This window comes from Myxocyprinus asiaticus, chromosome 39, assembly GCF_019703515.2.
Source record: "Myxocyprinus asiaticus isolate MX2 ecotype Aquarium Trade chromosome 39, UBuf_Myxa_2, whole genome shotgun sequence".
In the NCBI taxonomy this organism is placed as follows: Eukaryota; Metazoa; Chordata; class Actinopteri; order Cypriniformes; family Catostomidae; genus Myxocyprinus; species Myxocyprinus asiaticus.
This window is the reverse complement of record NC_059382.1, coordinates 19,534,496-19,559,407: the sequence shown is the minus strand read 5'-3', so window position 1 is coordinate 19,559,407 and position 24,912 is coordinate 19,534,496.

Genomic DNA, 24,912 nt, shown 5'->3' with positions numbered 1-24,912 from the left:
TTAAGTACTATTGTTTGTACAGATAAATGTGGTTGTTGGAAATTGCTCTCAAGGATGAACCAGACTTGTGGAGGTCCACAATTGTTTTTCTGAGGTATTGACTGATTTATTTTGATTTCCCCATGATGTCTAGAAAAGAGGCACTGAGTTTGAAGGTAGACCTTAAAATACATCCACAGATACACCTCCAATTCAGTACACCTCCTATCAGAAGCTAATTGGCTAATTGTCTAAAGGCTTGACACTATTTTCTGGAATTTTCCAAGCTGCTTAAAGGCACAGTTATCTTAGTGTATGTAAACTTCTGACCCACTGGAATTGTGATATAGTCAGTTAAAAGTGAAACAATCTGTCTGTAAACAATTGTTGAAAAAGTTACTTGTGTCATGCACTATAGTTTGCTAATATTATATCTGTGGAGTGGTTACAAAATGAGTTTTAATGACTTCAACCTAAGTGTATGTAAACTTCTGACTTCAAATGTAAATACAGTAAATCACACATTGATTTCACACCTATAAAAATACTAACTAACAAAGATGTTGTTTACAGCTTTTTTTCTTTTTTTCTTTGTTTCTTTGTAAATGTATTTCTAAAAAAAATATTATTTTAGTTTGTAATCCAATTATGTGACTTTTAATTGTATTATAATAAAAGAAAAAATAGCTTAGATGAAGTGTGAGAATACGTTCTGGGTAAATGGCACCTAAGTCAAAGCTGATTGCAAAATGGATTGCTGTTGACTGTAGGCCAGTGACAGTGCAATGCTATGTAAATGAAACAATACAGTATACTGACTTTTAAAGTTTCTCTTTGTTATATCTATGCAATGCTTTACTCATATGCCATAATAATACAATACCGTTCAATTATCTACATTTCATGATAATACTTTGAAGTCTAATACCTACTTTGAAGAAATTAGGAATTCGATTTTTCTATGATTAGGGCACAAGGGTGCCATGGACTGTCTCTGTATGCAGTTAGAATAGTAGGATGTTTCCCATGTCCTGTCGCTTCCTGTTTAAATTACTTATTGTATAATGAAGTGACTTTATCATTAAAGTGATATGATCACTATACTCTTTTTGTGTTATATGCAGCCAGTTAGTGAGGCTAAAACTGACAGTGCCAGCCAGTAGAGCCTGTGGCTTGGAGTCTATGTGTATGTGTATGCATGTGGGTATTGACCTTTTTGATGTGATGTCACTGTATGACCGCGCCACCATGTTTGTGACCAATATTTCATATGCCTTCATTGTGCTGCACTGTGAGATGTGATATAAACCTTCTTCAGGAGTCAAAAGAAGCTCCTGCATTCATATAGATGGGATCGTCGCAGACATTTTTTAATACTGTGATTAAATCAGACCAGAAAACAACATAAAAAGATTTCTAATTTCTGAATGAAATATGTTTACGGTGCTGTACTGGTGGGCGTGTATATACTCACTGGTCACAAATCAGACTCGCCGGTGTATGGAGAAGTGTCCACGAAAGTTCAATTTGGCGATATTTATGCTGTCTAAACTTATTAGTATTTATAAGTATACTTATAAGTAATTATAAATATAAACTATAGTATAGGAAAGTATAAACATTTCCTGGGACTTGGCATGGATCACAAGCAATTTTTTGTTTTTCTTGATATCGTTTTTTGGATGTTTTTCCATTTACCTCTATTGTTTCCTCCCGCTGATGGTCACGAAAATGGCAGCTGAGGGGGAAAATGACATCACCGAAACAGGTCAATAGATAAATATGTCTGTGTGTGTGACTGTTTGTGTGTGTGTGTGTTTAGCAATGTATTTCTGAATACTCTGTGTATGGGAGAAATGTTGTGATCTTCATGTTGTAAATCAAGATCTTGGTCTATTTTTGCACCAGCATTATTATGTCTCATAATGTATTTATGAAAATCTGTGTGAGTATCATGTCCAGTCATGTGTTCACTGTCTGGTATAAGCTGCTATTACGGCAAACCTATTTGGTTTACCATGAGATGAAGATGCATGACAAATCCAGTATGTCAAAACAAATCAAGCTCCCTTTCACGGCTTTAAAGTGCTAATTGACTAAAAGGCTGTGTGTAAAACCTTCAGTCCTTATATTGCCTTTTATATCAGTTTGACTTTGGAACACCACAATGTTGGTTTTTACATTATTGCACACTTGATATGTGCAGGAGATGTTGTTAGATCTTCTGCAAAAGGCCGCCTTCATATGCATGTGTGGGTTTTCCAGAGGGACCTGTGGAGGCATTTTTGTGTAGCTGACATGCATCCGCAGGTGATGAACATGCTTCTCTCGTGATTTACTCCACACTTTAGTGAGATGGATGGTGACAGATATGTCAGATGAAAGTGATAGATGCTCTCTCTTTCTTTGTCCACATATGCCTCCGTCTAATAGGTCTCCTCAAGCATCAGGGCCGAGCAACGCCTTGACCTGGCAGAACTACTATGAAGATTGACACTGACCACTAATGTATAGAAGAAATTAGCCACTTTCACAAATTGACATAAAATTGCCAGAATATTTTTTTTTTTCTGTAAAGGTACCAAGGATCCCTTTGACCAAGGAAACATAATTAAATAATTCAACCACAAGGCAGTGTGGGTATTCCCCATAGCGTCGATTTTGTACCCGACTCCGGAGGCTGCTCAAATTTCTGCCGTGCCACGGAGTGCAACTTGCATATTTTCCATTAAATTCAACCCAAATCATTATCAAAGGACATAGATTATTTACTCTAGTGTTGCTCATTCATGAAGATGGGAAAAATCTTGGTAACTTTTGTGTGTACTGTCTGCCACCTGAACTGCATCGATGTGCCCTGTGTTTGATACCTGTGCCGTGTCATAGCCGCGAAGCGGCATGGCGCATCTCGTCCGGTGTGCGACCACCTTTAGTGTGCTATGTCTTTTCAAACTGATCAGTTTTTTTCGCAGAGCGGACGATCAAGACTTTCATCCCATAGACTTTCATTGCTGAGAAAATCCAGGCACAGGAAGATAATGCCCGGATGCAGGAGGAAAATGAAACCCTGCGCAGGCAGCTTCAAGCTGCCCAACTAAATGTAGAGTCAGATCAGGTAAGTGCAGCTGAAATGCACAGCACAACATCTGACATAGAAGGGGGCCCCCTCTTTAGCGCTACACGTAGAAATGTGCCCCTGAGAAACCCAGGGACATACGCTAGGAGCCGAGCTGCCCCTAGTAGTACAGTCTCTGACTTCGTTCTCCAAGACACCATTCAAGCTCCTCCAGCGGCCCGCTGGTTGGATGCATGTGCCCCTCCTTATAGTTGCCCCCCCAGTCAGTTTTCAGTCATGCCACTGTGCGTTTCAAACCGACTGATTCCACACCACAGAGGGGGGACAATTATTTTCAAGCCCAGAGTGGTGTAAGCGGCTCGAAGATCCCATTAGCCAGGGAGCCATACGCAACCCGGGGTCCACCCCCAAGCGTCGACTGGACTCCTTCCCCACCACGAAGGGGAGGAAGTCGTCCTCATCGCTATAGCGATCCGAGTGACTATAGTGTTTCGGATGACTCGGATGACCCGTGGTCATACCGACACCAACGTTTGTGCATCCCTCGCAGGGGACATAGAACGCTTTGACCCAAGTAATCGAGATTCAAACATCGACAGTTATCTTAGGGAAATTGAGCACTGCCTGATTGACTTGCCTAACGCTTCATCGCATGAAAAACTCAAGCTTATATGGAAGACCACGGTAAGGAGTGTCCATGCATTCATGGAAACGCTACCGACTGGTACACGAAACCGCTACTCAGCTCTGTGTAAAGCCCTACGCGAGGAGTATTCGCTGTATATCGGCGAAGCCTCCACCACCATAGCTGCTTTCGCCATCACCCAGAAGAGGCACAAGCCTCTGTATTACCGCGTGAGTATTATAGATGCCTGAGAACCACGTACTTCCAAGGAAGTAATGAACCAGGCCTGGAGGAGGAACGAGCTTTCAAGACTCTTTTCCTTCACAACCTCCACGAGTGCGTGCGATATGACGTCACGATGCACTGCAGAACGGGCAACCCCACCATGCAGGAAATCAGAAGTACGTGCAGCTGGCATGGGAGATGCGAGTGCGCCCTGCCTGAGGGCACGAAGGCGACGCCAGAGCCCTGGGGATCCAAGCCTCATATGCAGACCTAGTGCTTGAAGGCAACAAAATGCCTCACGTTAAGGTGAATGCTAGAACCGGACCCCAGAGGCGCCGATCACCCCGCCAGCAGGGTAGGCAACAGAACCAGGGGGTGGTGACCAGACACACCCCCAGGGTCACGGCAGGCCTAAACAACAAAACATTCGCCAGCAGAAAGGAAATGCGCGGTTCGAACGAAAACCCAAACAAGAAGGTGAGTGGGTAGGCAAGGTTTCAAATCCCCTCAGAGAACAAGATTTGACAGAGGAAATGGAGGATATAAGGAGACGCTTGACTGAGTTAGTAACTAAGCTTGACGTGCTCTGTTGTTCACCAGGTCCGTCGACCTCCTCAAAGGAACACGGCACTGAAACCCCGTCAGTATGACTAGACGATGTACCCCCTCCCGTTAACGCCAAAGTTTACTTTGTAGGTCAGGAAAAGGGGAACAGGGTCCAAGTTGCTCCCCAAAACAGTCACTCCTAACATGCCACACCCTCCTTTTCTGACCTTCTTGGGCGATCTGTACCGTAAGGGCAATGCCTGACACATGGGTCATTCAGCTCCCACACACTACTTGACACCGGTTCCGAAATAGTCTAATGGGTTCCAACACCTTCGCAGAGGTGGCTAGAGCAAAGCTGTCCCTTGGCAAACCATTATAGACAGAGACCTGCAACGTAAGCATCACAAGCTACATGCAAGATAGGTCATCTATCACAAAACGGGCCTGGATTGACACCTTTCAAGGGATGATGCTAATAGACCCTGTTTACATATGTCCCATTAATACGGAACCACTGTTAGTTGGCCAGGACCTACTGAACCGATTGGCTCCGCTCATTGACTGCCATCGTGGACATGTGGGCTCAGGTTGACATACCGAGACCACTTGGTCCAGAAAACAGTTCGCCAGCTTCAGATGCACACGTCGCCATTGTCCAAAAATCCAGCAGAGACGACGACTCCAATAAGAACAATTACAGGGCCTGGGTAAAACCCTTCAGGGTACTATAGTCACTGTAAATTTGCAATCCATTCTTATCAATAACACTTTGCACGCTTTATTGACTTTGTCAGAGAAAACAACGTATGCGTGTATCGTTAGTGATCTAATGCAGGACCTCCTCAGGGAAATTAACTCCTCAGTCAACAGTCTGAGTGGTGGAAGGATTCCAGCTTACCTGGTCTCCCTAGACCTTGTCGAACAAATCCTTAGATCTGCTACTATCTCCATTGTGCAACCTTCACAGATACACATGGCATATAGTTTTGGCATTGAAATTCCAATCCATGTAAATCCTCAGAACCTCAAAATAGGATTTATCCTCAATCTACCATCATAGGCAGAATATATACAGACAAAAGTCCGTATTTAATGTTGGTTTTCATAATGCACACATTCACCTCAAAACACCACCAACACTCACCTACCATGATGAGGACCCCTCGCTCTACTCTATCCCTAACCTAAACATGTGTACCAAGACAAAGTACATTCATTGGGTTTGTCAAAATGCAACCCCTTTGTTAGAGAGGTGACTAACTACCTCCCTGAACAAGTGTTATGGTAGCATGTCCATCAAAGATGAAGGAACAGAGACAAAGGTAGAGCGAGCAGGCAATCGCTGGCTCGTTAACACACCAGCCACCGAAGTCCCAATGTCATACGACTGCCATGATACAGCCACTAAACTAAGGTTACCAAACCAAACGGTTTTCTTAATGGTTCCCTAAGGAGCCACCGTGCACATTGACGATATTGTCCTCCATCATCTCAATGTCGACAAACATGACGCAGAAATTGAGATCATGGACGCATTTAGAGGTCACAGCCTCACCATTGATGACACCCTTTGACAGCAGCTTCAGGCTGAAGGGATGAAATTAGTGAAGTTCAGTCTCAAACTGACTGGCTTGACCACTATATTTCCTAGTCACATAAGCAGATCGTCATCTTTCCGAGAACACCCTATCAGTTTGGTTGCCCTCTGGCTCCTCCTTAGTGGTTAGATCATCATCGCAATTATTGCACACGCCATGTACAGGTACATTCAACATCTACAGGCCAGACTGGACTCAGTTCTCATACAGCCGCGTTTTACACACCAGTCTGAGCCCATCCCACAGGTTAACCCTATAATTTCCAAGGATAAGCCTTATAACCTTTAACCCTCCTTTCCTCTAACATTTTGTTCCTAGTAACCAATGTCAGGTTCTACTTTGATTTTGTGTTATGACCAAAGAACAACAAAGGATTGTGTTATGGTTAATGCTGTGCCTTCCAATAACTTGAAATGTGTGTGTGTGATGAATGTAGTTTTAGAATTAGCAAGAAGTTCTATGCCCAGATGTGCCTCAATCTCTGTCCAGACGATAAAGCCTCTGTGAACTCTAATGAACTGTATGGACTGTGCAACCATTTTTCTTTCCTAACAGGAATACATGGATGGCGTAACCCACAGGTTACTGTGAACCGACAAGAACTGTTCGGCCCTTCAGTTGCTCTAAAGATGCAGGACAACAACCAACTCTTCAGACCAAAGGGGGGAATGTTGGGCCTCATGTATTCAGATAAAAGACAAAGGCAGGCCTAACACAGTCGTAAAAACCTAACTCAAGCCCCCACATTCCAAGTCGTAAATTATACTGATAAAAATCACACCAAAATCAAACAAAGGGAGTCCAAAACAGACTACAAATCCCATGAAGCCTTAATCACTAAAGGATCAAACTCTCAACTCCTATTGGATGAGGCACACAACAGAACGTCCCTCAAACCATGACATCATCAGGAGTAGAAATACCTCTGAAATGCTTCCGGGATTTGCTTCCAGCAACCTTGTTTGCAGTGTGTAGACGCAGCTCATCGCTGCTCTCAGGCGCAACCTCGTGGCACAAGGAAGTAACATCCGACTTGAAACTGTGGCCATACAATCTCCATCTCGCTGGACGAGTTGAGATTACTCTGTATTCAACCAAACACTCTAACGGATCCGAAGGAGACCACCGAGCAATCCGCATCTTCATCCGTTTGCCTGCAGAAGTGAAGACATTAAAGATTTATCTTCCTTCTTCAATCAAGTCGACATTTCCGAGTTCTCCGCCAGCCCGCCGAGAATCAACAGCCATGCCCACCAACAGAGCAAGGAAACGGCCTCCCGTCATCACCCGAGCCTCAAGGAACCGGGTTGGAATTAAAGGACGGATGAACACACATTCTGCATCTTCATGTGATTCAAGTAAGAGGTTTACGTCTGGGCAGAGATAGAATATTATAGTGTGTTATTCTTGTGTTTCAAGGTTTTTGCTTGTACAGTTTACGGACCCATGTACGCTCATTATTAATACTCAGGGTATTAATTATCAGGAATCTGTTTTGCTGTGTGGTCCAACCAAATTGGACTGTTGTGCATTTTCGCCATCGTGGGTCAAAGAACGTGGGACTTGTACGAGCCATCCACCGCGTCTCTGAGCGATAAACTAACAGCTGCTTTCACTCCCACGATCGCAAAATTGGCTTTAGGGCCGTCACTTTATTCTCTCTCTCTCTCTCGTACTAACCACACACACACACACACACACACACACACACACACCCCCCTTATGTGTTATAGGATTATTTTAGTTTCCATATCTAATCATATCACTGTTTAGTTTGTAGTTGTAAGTCAGAAGTTTATTGACTGCATTGTATTAATTATGAATTGATATTACTGCATAAATAAACTTTGTTTATATTACAAATAGAAGCGTTTTGGTTTGTTTTGCATACACCTGTGTCATGCTGACGGGATGTCAGTGCTCGGATTCAAGCCTTCATTCATTGTTTTTCCCCGAAAATTGATATTCTTCGGATGTTGATTTTCCTAAGAAAACAATCTAATATTGAGACTGTTATACTATCTGGTTATTAGTCCCTGAATCCAGGGTGGTGACCCGTCAATGTTAATCCTTATTAATATTCAATAGATTTTTGATAATTGATAATTATCTTTGATGATTGTTGAATTTGAATGATCAATAAGCTAGTGTTAACTTTAATTAATGTTTCATCGATGTTAACAATTAACGATTATCTTTGATAACTGTTGATTTAAAGGATTAGAAAAAACTAACATTGATTCTCATCAATGTTCTATTGATTTTAATAATTAATAATTGTCTTTGATAAATATTAATTATTGCTAATAACCAAACCCGCTCCTAAACGTAGCACACTACATTTACTGGAGCCCCATATGAGGTTTTAATGAGTTAGATTCAATTAATTAATTTAAATATTAATTAATAACTAAATAAATAATTATTAATTATTTCTGATAGTAATACTGATCTAAACAACCAGTAAAGCCCTACAACCACTACCTGTGAAGAGATGCAAACTTCTGGCAAACATTTGCAACGAATCGCAAGCTCATTTGCATATTAAAATAATGAGTGTGAAATTTACGGCAAGCTTTCGGAAAGTTTGTCAGAGCTCTGGATTAGGGCAGTTTTGAGTCAGAACTGATAGTTGGAACTGATTTTGACAGCAGGACATGTTCACACATGACCCCTCAGTGGAAAATGTTAAATTTACAGAAAAGTCTGGACAAAAGTGTGCCCGTGGCACAGGATTAAAACAGTGCCCAAGACAGGCATTTATTAAGCATTTTGGTTGGTTAGGTATAAATGAGCTGAGAACAGTCCAACTGTTGTCAACAATTTTGAAAGGCAACTTAAGAAACTTGCTTCATGTGGTAACATCTAATTTAACTGGTCAACCTGAACCTGACTTCTTCAGTTTATACCAACAAAATACATTTTTATTAGTTAGATCAGACAGAAATAGCTCCCGAAGGTAACAACCACATTTATTCACTTTTAACAGTGTACAGGCCTACTGTATATATTGGACAGTTACTATTCTTAGTTATTTTGACAAATTCATGACAGGGAACACCCATGCACCGAACAGATGGGCAAATATATATTCTGGTAAAAAAAAATATACCGAAGGTGGACCTTTGTTTGAAACCCGTAAGCCACTGACATTCTGAATTATTACAAATCATGAAAGTCCACTGTTTACCTCCACCCTCATTACATTAACAGCAAATGACACATTTTTAATACGGGAGACAATGTGAAAGTTAGCTTTAAGAGTTGCCAAGCAACAGGCATTACATTTAGCTGTTTATTCTCTGTCATATAACATCTACCCTTTAATTACTGTAATGACTGGACTTTTCCTCATCTCCTCCTTTGCCTGATGCCTTACAAATTCATCTCCTACAGGGAAAATGGTAAATAGTGCTTTTCAAAATGCTCGAGGAAGAGAAATGCATATTCCATTAGTCGAAGCACACCTGTGTGACAGCGCAGAGGCTGGCAACATGAATAAATGCCTTTGAGAATTCATTCACCCATGGGATATAGAGATATTTTATCATGTTTTGCTACTTTCCAACGAAGGTTGTCATTAAGACAACTGGAAAAATCTCACATTATGAATGTGATGAGTAGAGATCGGCGTCTAGTCACCAGGACATGACAGTCGGTTTAAAAATGCCATCACTCTTTCTCTCACTCTTTCCTTTTCTCTTTCTTCCTTCATTCTCTCCTTACCTACCGTTCCTTCTTTGCTCCGATGGTCTCTGGTAATGGAGATATTCGTCTTGCTGGGGCAATAATGTTCATTACTGTGCTATTAGTATGCTGCACTACATTCATAGAGATATGTCACAAAGTCATGTTTCGTGGCCTGCACTTGTCTTGAAATGGCAGCGACGTGGAATTTTTATGTTTGAATCAGTGGCAATACATTTGTTCTCTATCATTGGTGTCTTTAGAAGAATTTACTGATCTAATTCTGTCTGAATGAGTTACAGAAGTGATTTTGTTTGATGAGCAGCATGTTCCTTCCTGTGTTGACATATTTCACATATCGCATATCGAAGGACTCATCCCCCTTTTTTAAAATAGCCCATAGGCTTTAGTTAAATCACAGCCATGAACCATCATTTTCTGCTTGCGAGTCAGTTTATTTGCTAGTCTCGCTAGTTAGCAGGTGGTATTAGGGGGTGGGACATTCTTTTGAGAGCATGTGATTGGACATCTTTGTTCTGCAACATGATTCAGCAACATTTTTGTTCCATTTTGCCTGAAGAGAAAGACTTCTAGGAGTTCACTTGTGTAGAGCTGAGCAAAATGGCTGTCTCTATACTGATCCAAAAACTCCTTATATGCAGATGGAGAACTGCGAGAATAACTCACCTTAGCAACCCCACTGACAGACACAGGGTGAATCTGCCTGGGAAAGCTCTTATGCACTTCAGCTTGAGCCACCACCATTTGTGTGTCGATTCGCAGTTAGATTTCCGAAGAGGTGCATGTCAGGCTATGCTGTCACATTTTCTCCAAGATTATTTTATCTATGCATCGTATTCACTGATCAGTGATCATGTCACATTGTATTTGGAGAACTGTTTTAATCGCAAATATCTGCTCTTTTAATATTTGGTTTGTTTTTTTTGGGGGGGGGGAGGGGGCTTGTTAAAGTTCACAATTTATGAACTCTGTGCTTTTTTTTCTGGGATTTTACTCAAAATACATTTGGTATGTAAATGGCACAATATTTGTTGTATTCTACTCAAAAACTTTCCGATCCGTACAATTATTTGACCATATGTTTGACAGTGGTGTACAGTAAATATTAATATTTCATAATATTAATAGAAGACTTCTAATTTGTTCAGCAAATTAAAACATACCTGTTTGGAGTTGGTAATATTGCATATATATGCATTGTAAATTCCAGCTTTTAAGCATTAAAAATGACACCCATTTTGTGAAATAGTAGGTTTTTTTATTTATTTTGATGATTTTTATCACGGAGCATCAAAAGTATGCCAAAACATTTATTTGTTATTATTTAAGCGACTCAAGAGCAAGCATAGAGACAACATGTATAGTAAATAAAATGTACCGAAATCTCAACACGTTCACATACTTTGAACTCGTTTTAATGTTATAATAATTTAATAAATATACTTTTGAATCCACGAATTGCATAGCTTTTGTTTAAATATTAAATGCATTTTCACCAAAGTAGAACTCTAAATGCAAACCACTGCATCAGCTACTATGCTAAGCCTATGCCGTAGGTTCGACGAAGAAGTATAAATTGGCCTTTACTGTTGCGATTTCCTAATCAATATATTTACCATTCTACTGTTTGTATATTTAATCGTATAATTAATAAAAACCTTACTTGCTCCAAAGGTCTTAGGATCTCTGTAATCACTTTTAATCTTGAAAGCTAAAGCAATCCTAACTTTGATAATTCACTCGTAAATCACTGTGAATACTGAATTAAGACTATACACGTTTAGACACTTGAACATTTAGTTCTAAATCTCTGTGATTGGTCATCTTCTCTCTGGTAATCTACCAGCATATAGATGGCTTTAAAGCTAATAGACATGGACTAAAAGCGACAAAACTTTGATTTAATGCGTGTCTGTAATAATATTAATGATAATACTTATTTCTAGTATATTATATCTAGTAATTATATCTAATTATATCTAGTATAATATGAGTTAATTAACAGGAACACATTTTAGTGTCGATGAAGGGGTACTTGAGCATTTGGATTGGGCTGTGGGGCTGCATAAGACAAAAAAGGTTTTGAAATATTGTGCTACTGAACCAACAGCACATCAGCTTGAATGGTGTTGATATGCTTGCCTCAAGGCTAAGCATAACAGAAGGTCACGTAAAAAGGAGAGTGATCAAAGCATTTCCTGTAATACTCTTTTTTAGGAATTACATTTACTAAAATGAGATTTGAGAAATTCTCATTTCGTTTCCCATGCTTTACCCATAATAACACGGAAATCTTGTAAATGCAGTCTCTGTTCAAAGCACACAGTCTATTAATACTGGAATTTGTATCAGTGCAACCCAGACAGACTTGCCTACCTTTGGCTTGCAGCAGAGCTGTTTTGTGGATGTTGGCACATCACTGAGCTTGTTGTTTGCCTTGCAGTATGTCTGGATTGACAGCAGCAAAGTGCGCGAGGGAAATGGGTGCAAGCTTTGGTCTCTCCAGGGTTTAGCTCTAATGCAAACTTGCGTTGCCCCAGCCTTCCATCATTTTATGATTTGATAAAGCTCACATTGCAGTTAATGGAGTTTAATCAGGAGAATTCCATATGCAGAGCTGTGAACATTTTCATTGCATTCATTAGAGATGTGTGTATGTGTGCGTGTGTTTTCCGGTGCTCATGTTTATATTCATTTCAGGGGAGGTGTGGTGCCTGTTTAAATATAGATTTATGAAAATAGTTAAAATTAATGAAATGAACTTGTAAAACATCACACTTACAACACCGACTGTAGTGCTCAATCCGAGTGAGCCCTGTAGCAGTTGCTTTGATAGTTTGTCTGTTTTTTTTTTTCTGTCCTAGTTTTAAAGCTGAAGTGTATAATTCCTGCGCCACTAGCATCACCAAACAGGCTTCCTAAATACTCTCCCCATCTGCCATTGGTGGCTAAATAGATAGTCTTGCCCCAAACTCTCCCGTATTAACCAGGACATCCTGTATTTTGGCCGAAATGTACTTATTTAAGTGGTGAAATGCTAGAGGGGAAATATCCTGGCCCACCCCAGATGCAGGGTAGGAAATTAAATTATTCAAAATATGGGGGCAAAAAATGCCCCCATAATAAAGTCCTCTATTAAGGCCAAATTATACATACAGTGTTATTGTATAAAGTATGAGTTGATTGAATCTTATGGGTAAGAAGGAACGAGCAATGAAATGTTCCTTGTTTAAGTGTTCAAAATGCTCAGGTAGTTTGGCTCAATGGGCAGCTCAAACAAACAGAGGAATGCTTTGATGGCCCACTCAGTGTTACACTTTTAGGTGAAGTCAGCCTAAAAATGACTTATTTATATCTGCCCATGCATATTTACTGTTGCTTGGATACCAGAACAAATTTTAACTTTGAAAAAAATGACTTCACTTTTTAAAGCACTTCTAAAGTTGAGCTAGTGATGGAGGTCACTCTGAATTTGTCATTAGAAATTACAGTATTTCACAGCTTTTGAGTGCCCATCAGGTCCTATTTCAATATGTACCAGTGTAACAATGCAGATCCAATTATGCTATGGAGTTCCTTGTGAATTCCATACAGCTCTCATTGTGATGTAATACACCATGTTACCTTCAACACCAGCATTCTATGGCAGTTGATGGCATCTCAATTATACACACTCCTTATTGCTTTTTCAGAAAGCCTGTCCTTGGTTATCATATTTATTCTATCAGAAAGACTCACAGGCTTGTTAAAGTTGACGTGACATTTATTTGATGAAATGATATAGAACCACAGAATATATTTTCTCTTTTGGCATAAGCCCCATCAGGCGATCCGATGAGATTGCTACTCAAACCATCAGATCCTGCCGGAGATAGGGGGCAGGGGGCGAGGAGCCTACCCCCATGCAGGACGGGACTTGACTGGTGGTGGTGGGGAGGTGGAGGTTAATTAAGGGAGGTAACTAAAAAGAGGTAAATTGCGAGCAGGCTTTTAAAGCAATGGCTGATGTATGATTGACTAGGAGCTAACTAGATAATGGCGTGATGTACAGCTGCGAGTCTCCCGCTAAAACTACCTTTACGCTTACATTTCTGGGCACATAGTGATACAGCAGAGCAATTCATCTAAAGAGGAGGAGGTGGGTCAAGTGCCTGCTGCTGTCAGGTATGATTTATGTAAAATCCTGTTTAATATAAACACAGCACTCTAGAAGAGTCAGTCACAAGCTGTCCTCAGACCCTCACTGTAGAGAGGTGTCTGCTAAGAGGACCTTAATTTTGAACCCAATGTGAACTGACCATGTGTTTTATTATTGAGGGCTTGCGGCTCACCGGGTGGCTGTTAAAGGGATAGTTCACCCAAAAATGACAATTTTGTCATATTTCACTCTCCCCTATGTTGTTCCAAACCCGTATGTCATTATTTATTTTCCACAGAAGAAAGAAAGTCATACAGGTTTGGAAAAACATGAGGGTGAGTAAATGATGAGTTGTAATTTTGGGTGATATATCCCTTTAAGTGTTCAAGAAGCTCATGCAGGGTATGTATGTGGTGTTTGGGTGTCCACATATCATTTGGTGGTAATGATAGAAATGCAGGCTCTTATAGAGCAAAACCTGATGTTTGTACGCGCAAATACACACACTGAACAAACATGCGTTTTTACATATTAATTCAACATGTCTTGCATTTTTCATGCTAGGCATGTGTTGGTGATTCATAATGTGTTCAGTCTCTGTCATATGTGGATCTTAAGCGTTAATGTAGTGAGACAGATGTTCTCCCATGGCTCTCTGGTGGGTTAACAATTACCAAGAAAATGATGGATTGACTTACATGGCAAGTGAAACATGGAAGCGTGCTAAGCGAAGACAGGAGGTCACATTTATTCTCACCCTTACCAGTTTGTAGATATAAAATCTATGGCACACTGACAAGATCTGCTCCATTGGGCGAAACATATAGTTTTTTAGGATAATTTGCATGCTGGAAGAACACTACGAGGAGTAATTTACATTGAGCAATGAGTGCGCCATCATCACTTTCTTGCTTACAAACGAGGCCGTTCCTGTGTGCACCGGCTGCACTTACACCCTGTCAGCATTTGATTTCCCTCTGGCTGGCATAGCTTATGCTACAGCCATTGTTGTGCTTACATCCATAAACTCCCTCTTAAGACCCTCCACACTCATCTGTTTGCACCATGAGCTGCTCTTTGAGGGATATGTCTGGCAGAAGGGGATACTGTGCATCTTGAAAGCTTATGTGGAAATGTATGGGGCAATTTTCCGATTAGCTACGAAGGCACAAAGGACTAGAGCTGATGGTGGATGTTCCATCGGTGGGGAGTTGATGGGGCCAGATGCTCATCTCAACTTCTGTCTGTGCATGCTGAGGAACTGGGGTTTGAAATGGCTGGCCTGAAGGGTGAGGATGAATGTTGAATAAAATTTGATAGGCTGTAGCATCAGAAACCACCGTTCCTCCTCCTGCCCCTATTCAGCATTCACAGATCAGTTCCAGAGATAATCTGAGCCTCAGATGGCATGCCCAGTGATCACCCACAGTCAGTTCACTGATATTCTGATGCATATTGCACACACAAATGAAACAAGCTGGCTGAAAATGTCAGTTCAAGTCTGATTGTCTGACTAAGGGGTTAGACTTTAAGGTTAGGTTTGGGTTAGGGCTTAAACTTAAGAGAAATTGCAATAATATTGTTCGATAGTTTGTTTTTTTCTATGGGAGTAAAAGTCAAGTGTTTTTTGCATTGGCCAACGTGTATGATTTCTTACGATATCGCCATTTTGTACTATTATTATAACTTGTCATGAGATCGGGTTGACTGTTCAATTATTTAGAGTACAGATAAACTATGCGAGACAATACCCTAATACCAAGAGCCCTCTCTGTCTCCATATAATGTCCTCAAACCTTACTTCTCATCTCACTTATGAAACCACTGACACAGCCTGAAGGCATCTGAACTCTAAACTCAACACCGAACCTCTGGCTGCTGTGTCCATACATAACATGCTGGCATCTTTAAACTGGCACAACTGCCTCAGAAGGAAAGAAGTTCAGTTCCAGTGTGCAAGCTTTTCAATCTGTCCTGCAGCTAGAGGAGCACTATAACCCTGAATAATCGGCATGCACTGGCCATGAACTCTTGCTGAGCTCAGAATGTAAGCCGACATTCAACAAAGCAGAGACACAATGGCACAGTTAGGCAGGATCAGTTCTGCTCTGCTTTTTCTCTCTTTCAAGCTTTCATCCAAAAAAATAACATAAAAAAAGGCGGTGGCGGTGGGAGTGGGGGGTGGGGGGGTTGGGGTTATATGCTTGTAGCACCTTTGGTAAGAAACGCTGGCAAACCTTTATTTTATTCACATTTTCTGACTGCTTAAACACCTGACTGCTTTATATTCCAATTATGTTCTGTTGCTATTTTTTCCTCTGGTACCAAGCAACAAGGTCCCTTCTAATCACATACTTTCACCTTTGTGCCCTCTGAATAAATTTTCTTTGGCTTAGTCTAACCTGTTGAATCTCATGTGGAATGACTGACATCTGCCTAGGCGGATTCATATGTACATTTTAGCTGCAGTCTGAGCAGAATACCTTCATTTAAACTCAGTACTATCAGCTTTCATGAGCTTTGGCAGCTTTAAACCCATGCAGAGTTACATTCTGGCAACATATTGTTTTTAAAAACACACAATAGACACCTAAAGGTGAAGTGTGTAATTTATGTGCCACTGGCATTACCGAATGGAATTGCAAAATATTGAAATACTATCTTCAAACAGGTTTATCTCGAAACCTGTCATCCAAACAGATAGTCCTGCTCAGAGGTTAAATTGGGCTGGAATGATCCATGGAGGTGGTCATATCATATCTTGGCCAGGGCAACAGAATTACCACCAGATGTTAGGGTTCCCCCCACCTTAAAATCCGAATTTAACCCCTGGTCCTGCCCCAAACTCACACCATTGGTTCAGCCAATGTTGCTCTGTAAGATTTGTCGGGATGCTTAAATAAATAGAGCAATGTTTTGACAGTGCCTCTTTTTGGGGAAATTGGCATACAAATGGCTTACTAATAGTTGTCTGTGCATATTAAGCTGGGATAGGAGAAAGTATTTTAACATCAAAATGTTAAACACTTCACCTTTAGAACACTTGACACTAAAAAATGACAACTGCCTGAATTGTGTACTGTAGATGTGAAACAAGGAGATTCTTTAATCAAGCAGAGAAGCAAATGTGCCTGCTAAGACTGTGCTTGTAGATTGCACACCAGCAGTAAATACAACAGAAAGAGAAAGTAAAGAGCTGTAGAAAATCACCTTAAACTTTAGGTAAAACAGCATTGGAAGAGTTACAATGGAGAGGGGTTGCAATCTATCATGCTCCTCTGTAATCCCAGAGGTGGGTGGCAGTTCTCTGCAGTGGCGGAGGGGTCTCAGAGGAGCCTGAGTGTTAACCCATTCCTGTTCCACAACTACCTCCACCCTCACTGTTATGAAGTAGTTTGGCTTTGATTGAACCCAAAGTTCAATAGCTGTGCACTTAGGCCTGGAAATGGAGCAACGATATAAAACCCAGCATGTTTTGATGGCCTGGTTATATAGAGCTGAGATTAGCTTTTCATGAGTGTAAATTGATCATCGCCTTTAGACAGTGCAGGTTTTTGTCTTTTATTCATAGCTTTCCAAGTCTGCTTTAATGGATTTGTGCATTGCCAAAGCTGTAAGTAAGCTTTTCTGAACCAAGTCAAGTCATTTTTATTTGTATAGCGCTTTTCACAACACAATCGTTTCAAAGCAGCTTTACAGGAAATCATGCATTAACAAAAAATGAAACTGTAATACCTATAAAGTCTTAGAGTGATCACTGATTATAAATTGTTAAATAATTAAATAATAATTGTATTTACAACCCCTGCGAGCAAGCTGAAGGTGACTGTGGCAAGGAACACAAAACTCCTTAAGATGTTGGTTAATATAGAAAAATTACCTTGGGAGAAACCAGGCTCACTGTGGGGGCCAGTTCCCCTTTGGCTAAACAACATGAATATAATGTCAATATTTTTTTTTCTTTTATTATTATAATTTTTTACTTTAAGATTAATGACTAATGTCTTTGAAGTCCATCCTGGTTTAACTGCAGAAGTTATGCATTGTCCTTTGTTAGTTGGCTGATGAAGGCTTTTGTTGGCAATTAAATGATAGTCTATGTATTCCATTTCAAGAGTGTAGTCCATCAATAGACAAAGGTGAGGCAGGCAGAGATTAATGAGGTGCATCACAGTTCAACCTGCAGGTCATTTCGGTGGGGTCCATCCTAAGTCCAAGGTTCAGGCAGTGACACATGAAGTATCCCATGTCTTACAGTAGGAGTTGGCATCAGTTCATCCTCTGAAGTCAAAAGACTGAAGCTGGCACCGGCTGTAGTTTGTCATCATCTTTCAATGACACATAGCAGTGGAGTCCGACACCAAGCAGGAACAGATCTGGATCTGGCTGGCTCTGTGAACCACTGTGAACAGTTTGTGCCTTTAACAGAAATGCCATGAAATCCCAATTTTAGTGCTGGATTTGAGGTATTTCATGCAGCTCCTACTTGTAAAATCTGAAATATAGTATTTTTTTTTTTTTTTTTAAACTTACAGAAATGAAAAAGCGGATATACGAATAAGTACATTTATTTTGTACTTAATTTTTTTTATTTTAATTTTTTTTATCAAGGGCTGCCCCAAAGTACTGTTTGCACTTTATATCAGGTTAGAAAGCAATGCAGACAGAGTGAGAATTTGGCAACAATCTCTATTTCAGTTTGATTCATAAGAGAGCAGGAAATAATTAACAACACTTGAGTGGGTAGGCAGTAATTAAATAGGTTAATATGAGTGTGTCTGTATTTATTTTGGGTCACTGCATGTGGTTTTCTCAGATTTGTTATAAACATTTTGACACAGCAAAAATTACACTTGCAAATTCCATTAGGAAAGTAATGGTTCATTTTGTTGTCAGTATATAACTGACCTCATTGCCGTTGCTGGCATTAAATAAAAAAAATAAAATAAAAAAAATAAAAAAAAATTTTTTGTTTAATTGCAGTTCTTCAAGTATGGCTTATATGCCACAACTGTATTAGACCAAGCACTGCAATTACTTTTACCTACTTTAGTATGATAGCTCTGCCTTAGGACCTCCCAGAAACACAACGTGAAGCATAACATTTATGGTCCCATTACAAATGCTCATAACCCAATCTCAAAATTATATTGTAATTAAAGCCAAAACCTAAGAACACTAACCCAACTAGAAAAACTTGCTTGTATGACATTTAATTTTATTATACTATATAGGAAAGATGAACCTGCAAACCGAGAGAAAAACTAATTTTGTTGCATTTTTTTTATTTTTTTATTATTTTTTTATTTGTAATCAGATGATGATGCCATAATGATCGCCTTAAGCTTCTAGTCTTAAAGTGTTTAAAAAATTTTTTTATTTTAAAATACTTCCACCTATCAGAGACATCTGTTAGTAAGCTATTGGTAGGTTGATTCCCCAAAAGGTGTAAACAATGTTTCGCTAATAAAACATTGCTCTGCTAGTTTGAGCATCCCAACCAGTCCGTCATCACGACAATAACTCAACCAATGGTGTTAATTTTGGGCGAGACTATCTGTTATCCAACCAATTGAAGACGGAGGGGCGGTTCCAGAAATCTGTTTGAAGACAGTTGTTTTTGCAATACATTAGTGACACTAGTGGCGCTAAAATTGCACACTTCAGCTTTAAGTTTTTCTGCTTTAAACCAAATTAACAGGGCTAGATTATGACATGCTTCAGAGTAAATGTTCTTTGGTACATTTCAAACTTCTCTGGTCCCCTGACTTTACTGTTTTGGTCTCAAAGCCCCTGCAATGGTTTTAACCCTTGAACGTTTCACCTCTGTCAGACAATATATATGAGGATTGAGATTAATTTTTTGGATTAACAGGAAGAGAACAACTGAAAACACAAACGCAGCATGTTTAATCTCCATGCTCATTTCCTGTTTAGTATTGCTGCTTAGTTAGTATGCAGAGTTGCCGGATTACAGAACTGCAGCAAAATACCTGTGAAATTAAATTTCCCTAAAGCTGGGTCTCTGGCTCATTTCTGCATCCTGACATTCTGGCTAGCGCTCTCTTCACTTCCATCCTTTTGTTCGGGAATTTATTGTAATTATCATATCACATTGAAATTAACACAGTTTTCTTCAGTGTTCGTTTGTACTGACAGCCATCATCTGCTGAGTGCATTACAGTAATTACTGGGTTAATTCTCAGTAGTGCCCTCTTTGGGGTGTTCAGGCCAAGGGGTCAGGGTTTGGCCAACACATTCTCATGAAAACTCACAATAATTAGTATAAGATGGGGAAATCAAAAAAATATCGTACAACTTGGCTTCTATGAGATGGTATGACTTTTATTCCCATTCAAACTGACCAAACAACAAACAGAATGTGTTACAATATAGGCATACATTTTTTAGATAGCCTCCTATTCAACACTTTATTAAAGAAAGTTAACATCAGTGAACAAATTTGGTTACGCATTCCATATTTATATATGTAAAACAAATGACTGATGTACTGTATGTCAATCACTTGTAATATGCTTCCCTGGTCTCATTCCAAACTCTGATGATTTCTTTCTTTTGTGATAAACTAAAGTGATTTTCCTTTTAAAATCATGTTTAGGGTTTGAGTTAGGGGTAAGACTTGACTAGGTTTATGTTTGGGATAGGAGTTAAACTTAAACTAAATAAAAAATCGTAACAACGTTGTTCGTTAATTTATTTCTTTATTTTTACTTATTTTTTTTTAGTTTTTGTACAAGCCAACTTGTAACATTTCTTAAAATTTTGCCATCTCATACTAAATATTATGTCGTCATGAGGCCAGGTTGGTCACTGTTAGCATCTGCTAGTGTATGTCGTGACTACAACAGCACGGGGTGTAAAAAAGCATAATTCTTCACTGATGGCCAATCAAAAGTAGCCATGTACTCTGTAAAGATTTTTGCATGACATTTAATTTTATTATACTATATAGGAAAGACGTACCTGCAAACCGAGAGAAAAACTAATTTTGTTGCATTTTTTTATTTTTTTATTTTTTTTATTTTAAAATACTTCCACCTATCAGAGACATCTGTAAATAAGCTATCGGTAGGTTGATTCCCCAAAAAGTGTAAACAATGTTTCGCTAATAAAACATTGCTCTTTTAGTTTGAGCATCCCGACCAGTCCATCATCACGACAATGACTTAACCAATGGTGTTAATTTTGGGCAAGACTATCTGTTATCCAACCAATGGAAGACGGAGGGGCGGTTCCAGAAATCTGTTTGAAGACAGTTATTTTTGCAAGCAATTTATAAATCGCAAAAAAAATAAAAATAAATACATAATTATAGTCTAGGTAATGTTATACCAATGAAATACAGTATGTTTTGGAGGGCTTTTAAAAGTTTAAAAAAGTCTTTATATTTTCCCTCTTCTGCTGCCTTGGACATCAAGTTCAAGTGTTCAAGTGGTTTTTTATTGTCGTTCAACCATATACAGTACAGTACACAGGGAAACGAGACAACATTCCTCCAGGACCATGGTGCTACATAAAACAACATAGGACAAATACAGAACCACATAAGACTACACAGACTGAATAAGATCTACACATTCCTACATAAAGTGCACGTGCAAACGTGTGCAAAAAGTACAGGACAGTACAATAATTACTAAAAAGGAAACAGGACAATAGGCACAGTAAGAGACAGTGAGAGACAGTGCGGCACCGACCAGTACACATTTCTAATCTGAGTAGTGCAAAAAGATGACACTTTCTAAAAATGCCGAATGTACTATGAAATAGTGTTCTATGGATATAGCAGTTATTGAGGTAACAGCCAGGTATAAAGTGACAATGAATTAAGTGCAACTCTGGACATGTGCAAAAGCTGGATGGTGTACAGGTGTGTGTGTGTGTGTGTGTGTGTCTGTCCAGTCTCTGAGTATTGAGGAGTCTGATGGCTTGGGGGAAGAAGCTGTTACACAGTCTGGCCGTGAGGGCCCGAATGCTTTGGTACCTCTTGTCAGACAGCAGGAGGGTGAAGAGTTTGTGTGAGGGGTGTGTGGGGTCATCCACAATGCTGGTTGCTTTGCGGATGCAGCGTGTGGTGTAAATGTCTTTGATGGAGGGAAGAGAGACCCCGATGATCTTCTCAGCTGTCCTCACTATCCTCAGCAGGGCTTTGCAGTCCGAAACGGTGCAAGTCCCAAACCAGGCAGTGATGCAGCTGCTCAGGATGCTCTCAATAGTCCCTCTATAGAATGTGGTGAGGATGGGGGGTGGGAGATGTGCTTTTCTCAGACTTTGAAGAAAGTAGAGACGCTGCTGTGCTTTCTTGGTAATGGAGCTGGTGTTGAGGGACCAGGTGAAGTTCTCCGCCAGGTGAACACCAAGGAATTTGGTGCTCTTGACGATCTCCACAGAGGAGCCGTCGATGTTCAGTGGAGAGTGGTCACTCTGTGCTCTCCTGAAGTCAACAAACATCTCTTTTGTTTTGTCCACATTCAGAGACAGGTTATTGGCTCTGCACCAGTCCGTCTGCCGCTGCACTTCCTCTCTGTATGCTGACTCATCGTTCTTGCTGATGAGACCCACCACAGTCGTGTCATCGGTGAACTTGATGTTGTGGTTCGAGCTGTGCATTGCTGCACAGTCGTGAGTCAGCAAAGTGAACAGCAGTGAACTGAGCACACAGCCTGGGGGGCCCCAGTGCTCAGTGTGATGGCGATGGAGATGCTGTTCCCAATCCGGACTGACTGAGGTCTCCCAGTCAGGAAGTCCAGGATCCAGTTGCAGAGGGAGGTGTCCAGGCCCAGCAGGTTCAGCTTTACAATCAGATGCTGAGGAATGATTGTGTTGAATGCTGAGCTGAAATCTATGAACAGCATTCGAATGTATGAGTCCTTTTTATCCAGGTGGGTGAGGGCCAGATGGAGGGTGGTGGCGATGGCGTCATTTGTTGAACGGTTGGGACAATACGCGAACTGCAGTGGATCTAGTGAGGGGGGCAGCTAGGTCTTGATGTGCCTCATGACGAGCCTCTCGATGCACTTCATGATGATGGGTGTGAGTGCGACGGGACGGTAGTCGTTGAGGCAGGACCCTGAAGACTTCTTCGGCACGGGGACGATGGTGGTGGCCTTGAAGCACATTGGAACGACGGCGCTGCTCAGAGAGATGTTGAAGATGTCGGTAAGAACATCCGCCAGCTGGTCTGCACATCCTCTGAGCACCCTGCCAGGAATGTTGTCTGGTCCAGCAGCTTTCCGTGGGTTGACTCTACGTAGAGTTTTCCTCACATCAGCCGTGGTAAGACATAGCACCTGGTCGTTGGGAGGAGGGGTGGTCTTCCTCAACGCCATGTCGTTCTGCACCTCAAACCGAGCGTAGAAGTCGTTCAGCACATCTGGAAGGGAGGCATCATTGTCACAGGCAACTGATGTTGTCCTGTAGTTGGGGATGGCCTGGATGCCCTGCCACATGCGCCGCGTGTCGCCGCTGTCCTGGAAGTGACTGTGGATTCTCTGGGCGTGTGCGCGCTTTGCCTCTCTGATGGCCCGGGACAGTTTGGCCCTCGCTGTTCTTAGGACCACCTTGTCACCTGCTCTGAAGGTGGAGTCCCGGGTCCTCAGCAGCGCACGCACCTCCGCAGTCATCCACGGCTACTGGTTGGAGCGTGTGGTGATGTTCTTGGAGAAAGTGACATCATCAATGCACTTGCTGATGTAGCTGGTCACTGATGCTGTGTATTCCTCCAAGTTGGTAGAGTCACCATATGTTGCAGCCTCCCTGAACATGTGCCAGTCAGTATACTCAAAACAGTCCTGAAGAGCAGAGATGGCTCCTGCTGGCCAGGTTTTCACCTGCTTCAGAAGCGGTTTTGTGCGCCTGACGAACGGTCTGTATGCTGGGATTAGCATAACAGAGATGTGGTCTGAGTAGCTGAGGTGGGGGCAGGGCTCCGCCCAGTATGCGCCTGGGATGTTTGTGTAAACAGTATCCAGCGTGTTTGCCCCTCTCGTTGCAAAGTCCTGATGGAATTTAGGGAGCACTGTCTTGAGATTCGCATGGTTGAAATCTCCAGGGACAATAAACAGTCTGTCAGGGTGAGCATTCTGCAGTTTGCTAATAGCCCCATACAGTTCACAGAGCACTTCCTTAGCATTATCACTGGGGGGAATGTAAACTCCGGTTATAATGACAGTGGTGAATTCCCATGGTAAATAAAAAAGGTCTGCATCTAACAGTCACAAACTCCACCAGCGATGAACAGTAGCTAGAGACTAGCATAGAGTTCTTGCAACATTCAGTGTTGATGAAAACACACAAGCCACCACCGCGAGTCTTACCGCACAGAGCTGCATTTCTGTCAACATGAAACGAGGCGAGCCCATCTAGCTGAATGGCGGCGTCCGGAACTCTGTCGCTGAGCCACGTCTCCGTGAAAACAAAGACACAGCAGTCTCTAAACTCACTCCGCGTCATCTGCTGGAGTCGGATGTAGTCCAGTTTATTGTCCAGGGAGCAAACATTTGAGAGCAGGATAGACGGGAGAGCCGGCCGGCTAGGGTTTGTTTTTAGCCTAGCATGGACCCCCGCCCTCTTGCCGTGCTTCCGCTTCCTCACACACCGCTTACGACGTCCCCTCCCCCGGCCACCGGCATCAGGCGATGCCGAGGTCTGGAGGCCTGGTCTCCACAGCAAGCCGAGGTCGCGTAGCTTCTCCTGCAGATCATCATGCAGCTTGGTTGTTGCATGATTCTTGTATTTGAGCAGTGTCTGGTGATGGTAAACACGAACACCGGTTGCTCTGATGTCCATGTGCTGTAAAAGTTGGGCTAAGAAACAAAAAATTGCACCTTTTTGATTCTGGAGCGGCCGCTGCGTGCTACCGCACCATCATCTTGGATCAAGATACAGGATAATCGCTAGTTAAGGAAATGAGACTGTGCGCATTTTCCTGGTACCATCAGCCAATTATTGTTCACATGACATCATTTTCCCGTAGCTCTAGTGTGATATGTCA